Source organism: Cimex lectularius, unplaced genomic scaffold, assembly GCF_000648675.2.
Source record: "Cimex lectularius strain Harlan isolate CLEC.00 unplaced genomic scaffold, Clec_2.1 scaffold285, whole genome shotgun sequence".
In the NCBI taxonomy this organism is placed as follows: domain Eukaryota; kingdom Metazoa; phylum Arthropoda; class Insecta; order Hemiptera; family Cimicidae; genus Cimex; species Cimex lectularius.
In genome coordinates this window covers 174,058-189,397 of record NW_019392999.1, presented here as the reverse complement: position 1 = coordinate 189,397, position 15,340 = coordinate 174,058, and the positions used below count along the sequence as shown (strand labels likewise).

The following is a 15,340-nucleotide window of genomic DNA, read 5'->3' as shown; positions in this document are numbered from 1 at the left end:
GGTATATAAGTAAACAATTCCTTATTACGATTTTTAGTCGTTTCGGCGATCCATTTGCAATATCATATATTTTATATCTGCAAAAATTTAATTTTACGATTATTTGCAATTTTTTGAAATTTTATTTAATGGAATTATCCCAAGTAGGAAAAAATGGTCCAGTTAAAAAAATTCGTAATGCATTTAAAAATTATTTAAATAAAAGTGCAACTTTATATACACTGACGGACAAAATTAACCCACCACCCTTAAATTTTAATGTATTTAGGTTTATGCTTATTTTAAGTATTAGAAGTATCGACTACTTTTTCACTCACGAACACTCTGGATCAAGGTATGGTTTTGAAGAAGAAAGTAAATTCAGCTGTTACTGCCAAGCTTTCCACATATTTCAAGGTCATCATCAGGGCAAAACGATCTTAGTCTATAGATTGAAATATTTATCTTTTTTACAGGCCTACTTAGTCTCAACAATGCCAAGGATTGTGACAGGTTGTCGATTTTTAACGAAAATCTTACCATTTATATATATTCAAATCAATTATATATCGTGGTCCGATTGACCAACTAACTTCTATCAATTAATTAATCTTTATGTAAGGTATTGGGTGAAATGAAAAAGTCAGTGACACGAGGGGGATTCGAACTCACGACCTTTCGCTCAATACGCCGCTGCTCTACCACTTGAGTTACCGTGACTTCGGTCCACTCGAACTCCAACTTCCCATCTCAACCAACTATATATTTACATTTATTTTTTACATCTTTATACAATTTTTATTTATAGAAGTAAATATTTTTTCGATTCATAGGAAGTATAATTAGAAGTATACCGTTATTTAGCATAAACCATTAGTAGAGAAATTTATGAACAGGAACTCTATGAAAAGAACGTTCAGAGGGATTTCGTAGTCTAGCTTTTTTCAATAATTACATTAAAAAGTTCAAAAATTAATAAAAGAATTAAACATAACGATAAATAAAATAATATAAATAAAAGTTATTCAGAGATCGTGAGATGCGGTCTGGTATGACGTAGGTTTTAAAAAAACATTTCACTTTATCGTAGCCTGATTTTTAATTTTATTAGAAATCCTTCAATTTTCAGGTTACTTCAATCGTTTACAATTTTTTCCCCTAAAGCCCCTTTTATCTCATAAAATACTATCCCTACTTTAAATTTGATTACACGAATGGAAAGTGTATTAAATATCCTATGAGATTCATTTTTGTATACCGAAACGTCAAGCAAATGAAATATAAAATCACTTAGAGCATAAACTTTTACGAGTTTTCAAAGTTTAAGAAAGATTTTCTTTGCTATGTAAATATTGACAGATATGGTACTTACATAAAAGCTGCCCCTACAAATGTGTCATAAACATATGTTCTTAATTTCTTTATTAGAGTCTAATGCAAAACAAAAACAGAAAATGTTGCTTGATTGTCCTCCTATCAGTACTAGGGGTAACTGAAAATATGTTATATACAGGGTGTTCCTTGAACAGGTGTCGATAATTTAGGAGATCATTCTACATTCAAATGGGAGTAAAGATCTGATTATCAATTTTATTCGAGATATTTCATTTTTTGTGATAGTTCAACCTGTAACAACTTTCCCCCATAAAGCCCCTTAATCAAGATTGGATCAACGGAAAGAAAATCAAAAATTCTATGAGATTCGAATGTTTTTTAATTGTAGCCTTAAGCAAACAACGTACAAAATTAATTAGACCAAAAAAGTTTACGAACAAAATAGTTTTTGTCTAAATTTTAAGTAATATTTTCTTGGCTAATTAAATACTAAACATTTACGTTTCCATAAAAGTTGATTCTACTAATGAGGTTTAAACACATATTCTCAATTTTTGAAAGATCAATCACGAGGTAAAATTAAACGTTAATTATTAAAATTTTGAGTTTTTGGTTAAAAGTTTCTTAAAAAAATGTCATAAAGAATTTCTACTAAAAATAATGAAAGTAAAGTAAATTAAACAAAAAGGACTCTTTGGTATAAAATTGAATATAAGTCACTTAAGTAAGGTTTTTAGTTGAGATATAAAAGACAGTGTCAAAAGAGGGATTCGAACCCACGACCTTCGGCTTGATACACCGCTGCTCTACCACTTGAGCCATCGTGACTTCGATCCACTTGGACACTAACTTCCCATCTCAACCCCACCTTTTAAATTTTCCCTCCTTTTTGCCATTTTTCAAATGTCGTGTAATCTATTTGATTCTCGGCGACAAATGAAATGGCCAAGATAGGCCAAGTGGTAGAGCAGCGGCGTACCTAGCCGAAGGTCGTGGGTTCGAATCCCGCTCGTGTCATTGACTTTTTTATCTCAACTAAAAACCTTAATTAATTGAATGAAATTAATTGGTCAAGCGGACCACGAAAACTAGTGAATTGAATATGAGAAAAACCAACAAGCTTCTCAAACTTAAGTTCAAAATTTAAACCTGGCATCGTTTTCTGATAGATTTTATTCCAATCAAGAGGTCATCCTGCTTCTCTTTTTTCAAAAGAGCACAATATTCCTTTATACTATCTGTGAGTTAATTGGGGTTTTTAGTTGAAAGTGGTTAAAAAAATAATCATTGAAAACTTCCATGAAAAAATAATGTGAAATCAAGAAAATAGAACTGGGGTTTACGAATTTCTGAAATTCTTGTAGAAAGTTTAACTATGATTTTGTTGGTTCCTTAGATATGCCGGTGTAAGCATGAACATTTAATTTCTCAGGACTTAATTTTTATGTTGCATGTGTGGTGTTTATTGATCGTTATTTGATGATTATTCGGAGATCGTGAGATGCGGTCTGGTGTGATCTAGGTTTCAGAAAAACATTTTCTTTTTCGTGTTCGTGTCAACGTTTCGTTCTTTATTGAGATCATCTTCAGGGCTCAAAGTTTCTGCGTAGAGGTGTCATTATTGGGTGTCGAGTTGAGAGTGAGAGTTTTAGGTTACAATTGGTTAAAAGCAACAAGCCAATAAGATTTTGAAACTTTCATTTAAAATAATATATATAATACATTTTTTTGGTACACGATCATAAGAAAAAAGAAAAAGCTTCTAAGATAAGTTAAAAAGTTAATGCTTCTAAAATGAAGTTCAATATATTCACTCTTTATGAGAGAAGAAGTACGTGGAGATTTTGAACATTTTTTTAAAATTTTTTAAGCATTTTGTTTTTTCTTATGATCAGTTTTTCCCTAGAATTTTATTCACTGTGGTTTTTAATGCTCTTTCCATTGTAGTAACGAAATTTACAGTAAGATTAACATTTTTTTTAGATAAGACGAATTTATGTCATGAGGTTGTGAAAGTTTAAAATATGTGGAATAAAATTGAGAATCAGACTTTGAACAATAGAGACTTTCTAGTCATATTTTACATATTGAATAACCTCCTAAGTATTGACGTCGGGGATACTCAGTGTAATTAAGACTTAACCTTTATTGAATTAAACTGGGAGGATAATTAAAGTTGAAATTGTTTGTTTTTCTTTTGGTATTCTCCGTTTCTGTTTTGTATTGTAAATGGTATTATGACATTTAGGCAAAATTATGTTTTTTATGATATGATACCCGCCCGTACAAAGGCGGGTTTAGGTTCGATATAAAAAATCAAGAATTACTTTCGCTTCGGCTGATCGACCCATGGATCAAAGCCGGCTCGGGAAATGTTTCGAAAACATTATTTTATCCTTTTGCACCCCTTGTGCCACCGGCGGCAGGTAACGCTTGTTTTAACGTTTGCGCTACCTGTGCGGGGGAGGGTGGATGTTTACACTCGTGGGAACCGACGAGGTGATCCCCAGGGAGGAGCAGCCAGGCGGACGCGCCTTTCGGCGAGTGGTGACACACGGACGCAAGTTTAAAGGAAAAAAATGACAAACAGCTCTCTGACATGGGAACGGAGGTGTGGCGACTCGTGGAAAAAGTTGGTTAACCGACCGGAATATTTCCTGTATTATTAAAAAGCAAAGTGAAATTTGTTTGCAGTAGGGCAAGAGATTGAATTTCTTGGGCATCTTTTGTTGAGAATGGGAAAAAGATTGTTTATTATTGGTAAAACAGGTGAGCATTTCTTCTCGGCAAGGAAGCCAAAATTTAACCAAATTATACAAGTGAACGCCATGCTATTTAACTGTGATGGCCTCTTACTAACCCTCACATAATGTCTCATCTTCATACTAGGCCTAAAACACAAGATTAAGGCCAAGACAATAATATTGTCATTAATACAATTAATTAAGGTTTTCAGTTGAGATAAAAAAGTCAACGGCACGAGTAGGATTCGAACCCACAACCTTCGGCTTGATAAGCCGCTACTCTACCACCTGAGCTATCGTGACTTCGATCCACTCGGACACTAACTTCCCATCTCAACCCCACCTTTTTGAATTATATGTGCAGAGTTCAGCCTTCACTATTCGCAGTCCACCGGCAATTCCAACGTTTGTAATTTACAAAAAACTACCAAATAAATCACCTACCTCAGTTGTTCCAATCCGGGTGATGACAACAGCTAGGTAATTTCAGGCCACAACCTCTCAGAATCCTTGGCAATGTTGAGACTAAGTCGGCCCGTAAAAAAGTTAAATATTTCAATCTATAGACTAAGATTGTTTTGCCCTGATGATGACCTTAAAATAAGTAGAAAACTTGGCAGTAACAGCTGAATTTACTTTCTTCTTCAAAACCATACCTTGATCCAGAGTTTTCGTGAGTGAACAAGTAGTCGATATTTCTAATACTTAAAATAAGCATAAACCTAAATACATTAAAATTTAAGGGTGGTGGGTTAATTTTGTCAGTCAGTGTCAAACCACACCTTTTGAATTTTCCCTCCTTTTTGCCATTGAAGTTGGTGTCCGAATGGATCGAGGTCACGATAGCTCAAGTGTTAGAGCAGCGGCGTATCAAGCCGAAGATCATGGGTTCGAATCCCGCTCGTGCCATTGACTTTTTATTTCAACTGAAAACGTTAATTAATTGTAAGGTATTAATTGGTCAAGCGGACCACGAAAGTAGTTAATTTAATTGTTATCAATGTAATTTTCGTAGAGGAATATATCTCGCCCTTGAGAGCTTTTGTATCCAACGTTCTGCACCAATAGCACACCGGTTAGTCCTAGTTCTTCAAGAAATTTTTTTAGTAGACCCGGTTTCAGTGGTTCAATTTCTTTTAAGTTAAGGCGGCTCCAGACATGCGGTATTCGCCGAATGCCAATTACCGCCGAATATTTGCCAAGTCTCTAGATGCTGGTCTTGGCATTCCGAAATAGCGTGTTTTAACCTCCTGGTCGTTGCGGAAACAGGGAATGCGTATTTTACAGATACCATGGGATTCCTCTACGTACTACAAATCGTATTGGACAACAGCGAAACTGTCACTGCCGCAGCTGCGGTTACTATTTTGTGCAGTGACTACAAACTAATTGAAAAAATATATTTAATTATATTTTTTTATAGTTTTAATTATTGCTTTATTTATAAAACAAATTATGATTTGTAAGAGAAGCTTTCCAAATTATTGGTTCTGTTTCGTAAACATCGAAGAACTCCAAAAACTGTTGCATTGGTTCAATCCATTCCCAACAAGATAAAAACAATTGTTATTATGTAAATTAAAACATCCATATTAGTTATCAATCGTTTATTAAAAAAAATAAATAGTATACACTTTTTGATTCTGATAACAGTTGACAGTTGGCTAAAGGTATGTAGAGTTATAGTTGATTCCCGAATGTGTGGATGGTTTGACTGCGGTTACTTCACGAATATTCGTGCCCTTTGAAGCGGACAAGAAAACCGACAAAAAGCCGAGCAAGGGGAGCACCGGATGTTGTTATTCGGCGAATAGCCGAGAGTCCATCCACATTAGTCGGGATCCGGCGAAAATTTGCACGGCGTTCGGTGAATACCGCATGTCTGGAGCCGCCTTTACGTTAGAGCTAAAGTTTGTTAGTGGGTGTGTTGGTGGCTCATCTGTTTCATTACAGAATCTGATGTTGGATTATATCAATCGTCTTCAAATGACCTTTTCAAGTGCCCTGTTAGATTAGATTATAAAGGAGCCGGACTCTTTATGACCTGTGCACCGCGACCAGTATTGGTCTGTTGTGTATCTGCATTTTTATCTAAATGCCGTTTGCCTTGAGACTTTTTACCGGCCCCCGAAGCTGGATCCTTCAAGTCCTGGCTGATCATCTCCCAGGTTTAGGAATGTCTTGTTCGTGGAGGACGTGCTCAGCTGTTTCTTCTTCTTCTTTTTGGCAAATCTGCACAAGCTTGTTTAGCTTAGCACACCGAGTCTATACATATGCCTTCTGAGTCAGCTGTGTCCAGTTAGCTGTCCGACTATTACACTAGACCTAGCATCTCCTCAACTTACGGTAAACTTTTTCGCATGCCTCTGTACCGGGCTACTTTGCCTTTGAGCAAAAACTTATTGAGCCTTTGTCTAATGGATCCTTTTTTTGGCAGTTTGGTAAGTCATAAATGGGTTCAGGGCAAATAGGTGTCCTGTTGAACTTTCTTGGCCAATTTATCGTTCTCTTCGTTGCCCCTCTGCCCGTGTACCCTGGCAGACAAGGGTAATTTTGTTATTTTCCTCAATGTCTGAAATGGCTCTAATGCAGACCCAAATGACTTTCGCTAATAAATACATTCACATCCCAATGAAAGCCAAATTGTTCTATTTAAAAATAAAATATAAAATACAGATTATTTCGTTTTTAATATGTCAAATTTAAAAACTTAAAACAAGTACCCCTTCATTTTTATTTCCTTCTGTCTTAATTATTATTTATCATATTGTTTTCAATATTATTGAACAATAGAAATTAATGCTAAAATAAATTAAATTAAAAGACATGGAATCTTTAGAATTGTTTACCACCAGAGCAGAAAAGTTAGAAAACCATATTAAAATTTTTAAAAAAATCTTAAATCCTTGCAGTGTCTTTTCTCTTTTCTTTTCTCGACTCCTCGGGTCCATCAACTAGAAAGCTGGTTCAGTTTTCGACCTAGTATCACAAAAAAAACCTATGATATGTACATCTAAGTCGATAATTTCTTTTCTGATAGAACAGTATTTCCTTTTTTTTATTTAGAAATCGTAAGATGCGGTCTGGTGTGATGTAGGTTTCAGAAAAACATTTTCTTTATCGTGCCAACGTTTCGATCTTTATTGAGATCATCTTCAGGGCCTGGGATTCANATTTTTTTTATTATTGATTTTTGTAATTTTTTTCATTTTTTAAATAAACTTTAGTTGAGTTGTTTTTAATTCAAGGTTGTTGTTTTTATTTTCTTGTATTATTACAAGTTTAATATCTTTTTCGTTGCATAACATCCGGCAGACTGCTGTTTTTATTGGCGTGCGAATTAAAACGACAATTTCATGTTTATTCTTTATAAACTTTAAATTATTAATTTTTTCTTCGACAGGCAGAAAAGCGTATTTATCAGATCGCCATAAATCGTCCTGCTTTTAATTGACCCGCTTTAAAATCGGAAAGTCAGGGACTGAACGCCAAAAAAATCCGACTTCGCCGAGATGCCATCCCTCAAAACAAGGGTAAGAACAAATCCGAGTCTTTTCTCGGAAATCGCCCCGGGTTTCGTTTTCCATCGGCCGCTGCCATCCGTCAACCGGCGTCCAACTGTGACGCATGTCGTATTTTTTTCCTCCTCCTGTTTGCGCAATTAAACACGTGGGCCGGCTCGTAAACATGTCCGGTTTGTAATTAATTTTCCAGCTTGGAATCTATGACGGTTTTAGTTCCGTCGAAATGTTCCTCGTGGGGAAACCTTCGGCGAAAATTTGATGGAATATATTTACAATAAGGGTTGCAAATTGGTACATCCGTGAACCTAAGAAATGTTTTCAATTAATTAATGTTTAATTAAGGTTTTGTTTGAGATAAAAATGTCAGTGACACAAGCGGGATTCGAACCCACGACCGCTGCTCTACCACTTGAGCTATCATGACTTCGATCCACTCGGACAATAACTTCCCATTTGAAAAATCGCAAAAAGGAGGGAAAATTTAAACAGTGGGGGTTGAGATGGAAAGTTAGTTATTAAACGTTAAAAAACGTGAAATTTTGATTAATATATAAAAATATAGACAAATCAATTTATATTACAATTGGGTTGAATTTTTGGCCTGACAGTGTATATTCTAGTTTTGAAAAATACAGATAAATAAATTAACTAAGCTTGCTTTTTGAATGGCCTTCTAATTTCTTAAACATTAACGAACATTATATGATGTCCCTGTAGTTATACAACAAAAAAACTTTAACAATTTTGAAAAGAACTTTGCCTGTTGCACTGGGAAAACGTTGTAACCACATTTTAAGGGATAATAGTTTTTACGAACCCTTCGTCAATGTACAACGCAACGGGAAATTTGTAAAGAGTGTCTTTGACTAGGCAGAATGAGACGAGAAACTATAAAAGCCGTCGAGGGAAGGGCGAGGTCGAGGCGTTTCGACAAAAGGCGTACTAATGTTTCCAGTTGTAAATCTATTAGTGACACAGGACGGCTTCTTCATTCTTCAACAGGGGTGAAAACTACCCCTACACGATCGGCGTGGACGGGAAAATAACAATAAGTAGGGCCATAACGTTGAAATTAATTGAAAGAACAAATTTTACACTAACGAGTTTTCTAAAAGGGCCAGCCCAAAAGGAACTTTTGAAAAAAGAAAACGAATGAATAGGTTTTCCATTATACTTTACAAATTTACGAGCATTATGTTGAACATCTGTTCACCAATGATTGGTATTTGTTTACTAAATGCTACAATAAATTACAGTTTTTTTATTTTTGCTGGATAACTGCTAAGGTCATTGCCGGCTTAATCACAAATTTTCCATCTCCTGTTTTTTACTTATTCCTGTCATTTATACTCTTCTAAATTCTTCCACTCATCCATACGTGGTTTATGTTCGTAATTCAATGTTACATACAATATTAAGTTCATGGGGCGTCGGTGGCCACAACGGTTTAGGCATTGACACAGCGCTCATCAATGTAAGGTAAAGGTCCCGGGTTCGAATCCAGCGGCCCTGGATTCGAACCCGACATAGTTACAAATGGGCTTTTTTTTTTTTTTCAAAAACACCCGCACCATGAGGGTTGATATGACCTCTGCTGTTGTCAATCCTCGTAAAAAAAAATCTGAGTAATATTTTTAGCTCGTGCGCACCTGGCACATGACCTTATTGCACGATTAGATTCTCAAGGTAGGAGCGACTCACCTCCGCGCACGGAGGTTGTGTTAATCCCGAGAGGATTGGTCTTGAACCCACCGAATCCACAGAGTAATCATACAGACATGACGATTTCTCCAGCTTGCCTATTCCGAGGAAGTGGGTTATTCATCCACCTAACCGTATGCCGCGAAGAAAGAGATACCCGAAAGGGCTGAAATGCATCAACGGGTCTCCCGTCGCGCTGCCTAGACAGAGAAGACAAATCTCCTTGAGTGTAGAGGCACGACAGTGTTGAAACTACCGGATCCGCTCCGGCTGCCGTTTCGTTTAAAGTGGAATTTCTAACCACTCCCTAGAATAACTCTGCCTTCGGTAAAGACAGCCTTTACAAGTACTAGCGAAAAAAAAACTACGTTCACGCACTATCATTTAAAAACAGGACATTTGGAAACCCGGTAAGGTGTTTATATCCTGTACCTCTTCCCATAATTCACGCTAATAAATACATTCGTACATAGTAGAACATTTCAAGCCTTGTACAATTAAAAGTAGGGTAGTCGACGGAGATTTATATTACTCTAAGACTGACCCGCCTATCACACCGCGTTCATTCATCTAAACGTATAGGTCTATCAGGTACTTTATATCCAGCCACAGGTGCTCAGCGGGCATAGGAAACACTTACAATACCTACATCGTTTCCGGTTATCTGATAGCCCGTCTTGTCCCTGCAGCGCTACATACAAGACTGGAACCACCTAACATATAATTGTTCTCGTTTCGACATTAGGAGCATATTGATTCGAGACGTCACTCTTCACGTGGGCACCAGCTGGTCAGAGAACATAAACGATATCATGAAACCAACAACAGTGAAATTATTTGAAAACTTTATTAAACGGACTATACAAATACTATCACCTGNCTATGGACCGAAAAAACAACACACACACACACACACACACTCAAGCATTTTTTCCAATAAATATCAGTATTGGTCTGTTTTTGCTATCTCAATTTTTTTAACTAAAGCTCCTCGTTAAGCTTGAGGCTTTTTACCGGCCCCCGAAGCTGGATCCTTCAGATCCTGGCTGATCTTCTCCCAGGATTAGGAATGTTTTGTTCGTGGAGGACGTGCCCAGATGTATCTTCTTCTTCTTTTTGGCAAATCTGCACAAGCTTGTTAGGTTAGCACACACCGAGTCTATACATATGCCTTCTGAGTCAGCTGTGTCCAGTTAGCTGTCCGACTATTATACTAGACGTAGCATCTCTTCAACTTACGATAAACTTTTTCGCATGCCTCTGTACCGGGCTACTTTGCCATTGAGCTAAGGACTTATTATTGATCCATTGTCTAACGGATCCCTGTTTTTGGCAGTTTGGTAAGTCATAAATGGGTTCAGGGCCAATAGGTGTCCTGTTGAACTTTCTTGACCAATTTATCGTTCTCTTTGTTGCCCCTCTGCCCGTGTACCCTGGCAGACAAGGGTAATTTTTTTATTTTCCTCAATGTCTGAAATGGCTCTAATGCAGTCCCAAACGACTTTCGCTAATAAATACACTCACATTTGATTTTTAATATGTCAAACTTAAAAACTTAAAACAAGCACTTATCACCCCTTCATTTTTATTTATTTGTCTTAATAATTATTTATCATATTGTTTTCATTATTAATGCCGTACAATAGAACTTAAAAGAAAAAAAATTAAATGAAAAGACGGAATCTTTTGAATAGTTTGCCACCTTTTGTACCAAAAAGGACTATTAAAAATAGTGCATAGAGGTCCTTCCTGTTCGTGCCGTGTACGCCGCCCGTCGGCATTATAAAAGGCCTTAAAGGACACGTGGTCGTCCATGACAAAACCATCGATCAAAAGAGATCCAGCCCGAGCCAGGTGATCTACGCCCGGGATAGAAAAAAATCTCCATCGGCTGTTCATTACGTTCTGAAGACATTATTTTCCAGATTTGCGTAATAAAAATAAATAAAATTATAAAATCGTCTCTTTTTTCGATCTACTTGTATTGTAACTTCTTCAAGCTTCATTTCTTTCCACTTATGTATGCTTTTGTATGTACCCTTTTTATATTTTTTAAAGAAAAACTCAATTTTTTTGTACGCTCACATAGTTAAACAAATAAATTATATATTTTACGCGGTCTTGTAGATAAGGAGATTTTTTTATTATCTATCTATTATCAGTAGACGTCTTGATAGATATTTTTATTATTAATACATTGACAGACAAAAAATTCCACCGAATTGAGTTTTTTTCATTTTCTCAATCAAAGAAAAAAAATACTCTTAATCTGTTTCATTGTTTTTACAGTAAAATATTTTATTTTATATTTTAAATTGGGAATATCAATTAGAAAGGAAAAGGATTTTTCAGTATTTATTTTTTACGGAATTTAAAAATTTTATTCAGTCTCATTTGAATTATGAAGAAATAAATTGATTAGTGTGTGTGGTGATTAGTGACCGTTAATCGATAATTATTCAGAAATCGTGAGAGGCGGTTTGGTGAGACGTAGGTTTCAGAAAAACATTTTCTTTATCGTGCCAACGTTTCGATCTTTATTGAGATCATCTTCAGGGCCTGGGATTTATAAACATTGTTTAAATTTAACAAATACATGTGGGATGTGGTAAAAAGTGAATTTATACAATGCAAAATATATTTTTTATATTCATTCAAAGTATTTCTACTCACTCAAAGTGTTTGTTTTCTGTGTAGTTGTGCCATTCGTGCGTGTCGTGTTGAGCGTGTAATTACACAAAAGACGAACACTTTGAGCCCTGAAGATGATCTCAATAAAGATCGAAACGTTGGCACGATAAAGAAAATGTTTTTCTGAAACCTACATCACACCAGCGGCATCTCACGATTTCCGAATAAAAATTGATTCGTTATCACCTTTGTTTTCTTAATTTCAATTTCAAGAAGTCACGATAGCTCAAGTGGTAGAGCAGCGGCGTGTTGAGCCTAAGGTCGTGGGTTCGAATCCCGCTCGTGACACTGACTTTCTCATTTCAACCAAAACCTTACATAAAAGGGTTAATTAATTGAAAGAAGTAATTCAGTCAATAGACCACTAAATATAATGGAATTTTTAAAACTTTTTTAAACAAAGACTCAATTATTAAACGTTAAAAAACGTGAAACTTTGATTAGTTAGATTAAATTAGAGAGATTAAAAGTGGTTGGAATTTGGGCATTCTCAACACGACTCACAAGAATGACACATCTACACGGAAAACAAACACTTTGAGCCCTGAAGATGATCTCAATAAAGATCGAAACGTGGCACGATAAAGAAAATGTTTTTCTAAAACCTACGTCACACCAGACCGCATCTCACGATCTCCGAATAATCCTTGACTAACGGTCACTAAACATCACACATAAGTCATTATATTTAATGAAATGTCTGTTCAAAAGTCTTCTTACTTATTTGGTCCGCCTATTCACGCTTTTTCTTAGGACATTCTTGAATCCCTGTCTCTTTTGTTTTTCTCGACCGCCTGGTCAAAACATCCGGGAATGTTTGCTCCTTCTGCTTTTACGGTAGGTCATGGACGTGGAGTTATAACTCTCTGTATTAATTATTAAGTTGTTTTTAGTTCGGAACTGTAGGCTTTTTTCCCAGCACACTTGGGTAACTAAAATAAGATCCAGGTGAAGTGTTTAACAGGTGTACGTGACCGAGAAAGAGGAGGAAATGGAGCAGGGATATAAGATCTTACAGTCCGACCATTCGGTTCCAATTCCTGATGAGGTAGGAATGCCTAGGAAAGGTGTGTTGGAATAGTGATGAGTGAAGCTTCATCATGACACCTGCGTTCCAGGGATTGTTGCTTTGGATTGCGGCTGCGACCTCCCACCAGTGGACATGTTGCGCGGTGGCCACGCCTCGCGGGATCGCCGCCAATCCCTGCCTTTTCACGCCCCCGCCATCTCTTATTAGCTCATCCATCGGCCGGTTCTCCAATCCTGCCCTGCTCCATTTCCGCCCCTTTCTCATTCGCGGGCACCTGTCAACCCCTTCCCGGATGCCCGGTGCCGGACGAGATGGGAGTTGCGCCGAGGGACTGGAGGTTGTCGCATGTCAAGTTGAGGTCTGCGACGTGATGAACCTGGTAACAGTTCATGATGATGACTAAACTCTTCCGAAAAAACCAATGATAATTAAAATCGGTTCAAAGACTATCAAAATGAAAAAAGAAAGTTTTTCTACTAAATATACGACAGTTCTTGAATTAATGAAACATATACAAGTAAAAAAAAAATTTTTAATCTAAAATTTTCTACCATTGTATAAATTTTAGATTCAAAAAAATGTATTTATACAATGCTAGAAAATTTTAGATTCAATGAAAGTATTTGTTTTTGTTTTTTTAATCTAAAATTTCTAGGAATTTATAAATTCATTTTTTCATATCCTACATGCATTTATAAAATGTAAACCATGTTTATAAATCCCAGGCCCTGAAGCTGATCTCAATAAAGATCGAAACGTTGGCACGATAAAGAAAATGTTTTTCTAAACCTACGTCACACCAGACCGCATCTCACGAGCTCCAAATAATCAGTAAAAATAAACTTCTAAAAAATTAATATAAATATTGCCTTGTGTAGTATTTAGTAGTGGATTAGTGCTTAAAATAAGGGTTAATGTGATTGCCGGATGCGCCTCATCACGTTTCGATCTTTATTGAGATCCTCTTCAGCGACTGGAATTTATAAACATTTTTTAAATTATATAAATACATGTAGAATGTGAAAAAATGAATTTATACAATGTTTTTAAATCCCAGGCCCTAAAGATGATCTCAATAAAGATCGAAACGTTGGCACGATAAAGAAAATGTTTTTCTAAACCTACGTCACACCAGACCGCATCTCACGAGCTCATAAAACACATAAATTTCTAAAAAATTAATATAAATATTGCCATTTGTGTAGTATTTAGTAGTGGATTAGTGCTTAAAACAAGAGTTAATGTGATGGCGGGAAGCGCCTCATCCCGTGGCGGCACTTAATTCATGCCCTTTCCACTGTTAAATGTCAGCTGTAACGTTTTTATTTTCAAGACAGGAGGAAACTATTTCATTAAAATTATAACCACACCCAACAAACAAATAAATAGGTTTTAACTTAGATTCTTCGATGATATAATAATAATAATTATTATTTGGAGATCGTGAGATGCGGTTCGGTGAGACGTAGCTTTGGAAAAACATTTTCTTTATCGTGCCAACGTTTCGACCTTTATTGAGATCATCTTCAGGGTCTGGGATTTATAAACTTTGTTTAAATTATACAAATACATGTAGGATGTGGGAAAAATGAGTTTATACAATGCTAGAAAATTTGAGATTAAAAACAATTTTATACAATGCTGGAAAATTTTAGATTTTAAAAAAGAATGAATTTATACAATAAATATAAAATTTTGTAGTATTGTATAAAAATCATTTTTTTATCTCAAATTTTCTAGCATTTTTCCCCACATCCTACATGTATTTGTAAAATTCTGGTCTGGTGAGGCGTAGGTTTTCGAAAAACATTTTCTTTATCGTGCCAACGTTTCGACCTTTATTGAGATCATCTTCACGGCTTGGGATTTATAAACTTTGTTTAAATTATATAAATACCTGTAGGTTGTGGGAAAAAATGAGGTTAAACAATGCTAGAAAATTTGAGATTAAAAACAATTATATACAATGCTAGACAATTTTAGATTATAAAAAAGAAAGAATTTATACAATAAATATAAAATTTTCTAGCATTGTGTAAAAATCATTTTTTTATCTCAAATTTTCTAGCATTGTACAAATTCATTTTTTCCCTACATCCTACATGTATTTGTAAAATTCTGGTCTGGTGTGGCGTAGGTTTTAGAAAAACATTTTCTTTATCGTGCCAACGTTTCGATCTTTATTGAGATCATCTTCAGGGCCTGAGATTTATAAACATTGTTTAAATTTTACAAATACATGTAGGATGTGAAAAAGAGGGAAAAATGAATTTATACAATGCTTGAAATTTTAGACGCAATCAAAGTATTTGTTATTCAGAAATCGTGAGATGCGG

General features: G+C 35.7%; 1 non-coding gene across 1 annotated transcript; it reads left to right on the top strand.

Annotated features, from left to right (window-relative positions):
* Positions 1 to 12,189: 12,189 nt before the first annotated feature.
* Trnan-guu lies at positions 12,190 to 12,262 on the top strand. Its single transcript has one exon. It is a non-coding gene; the product is annotated as a tRNA-Asn (tRNA).
* The last annotated feature ends 3,078 nt before the right edge of the window (positions 12,263 to 15,340 follow it).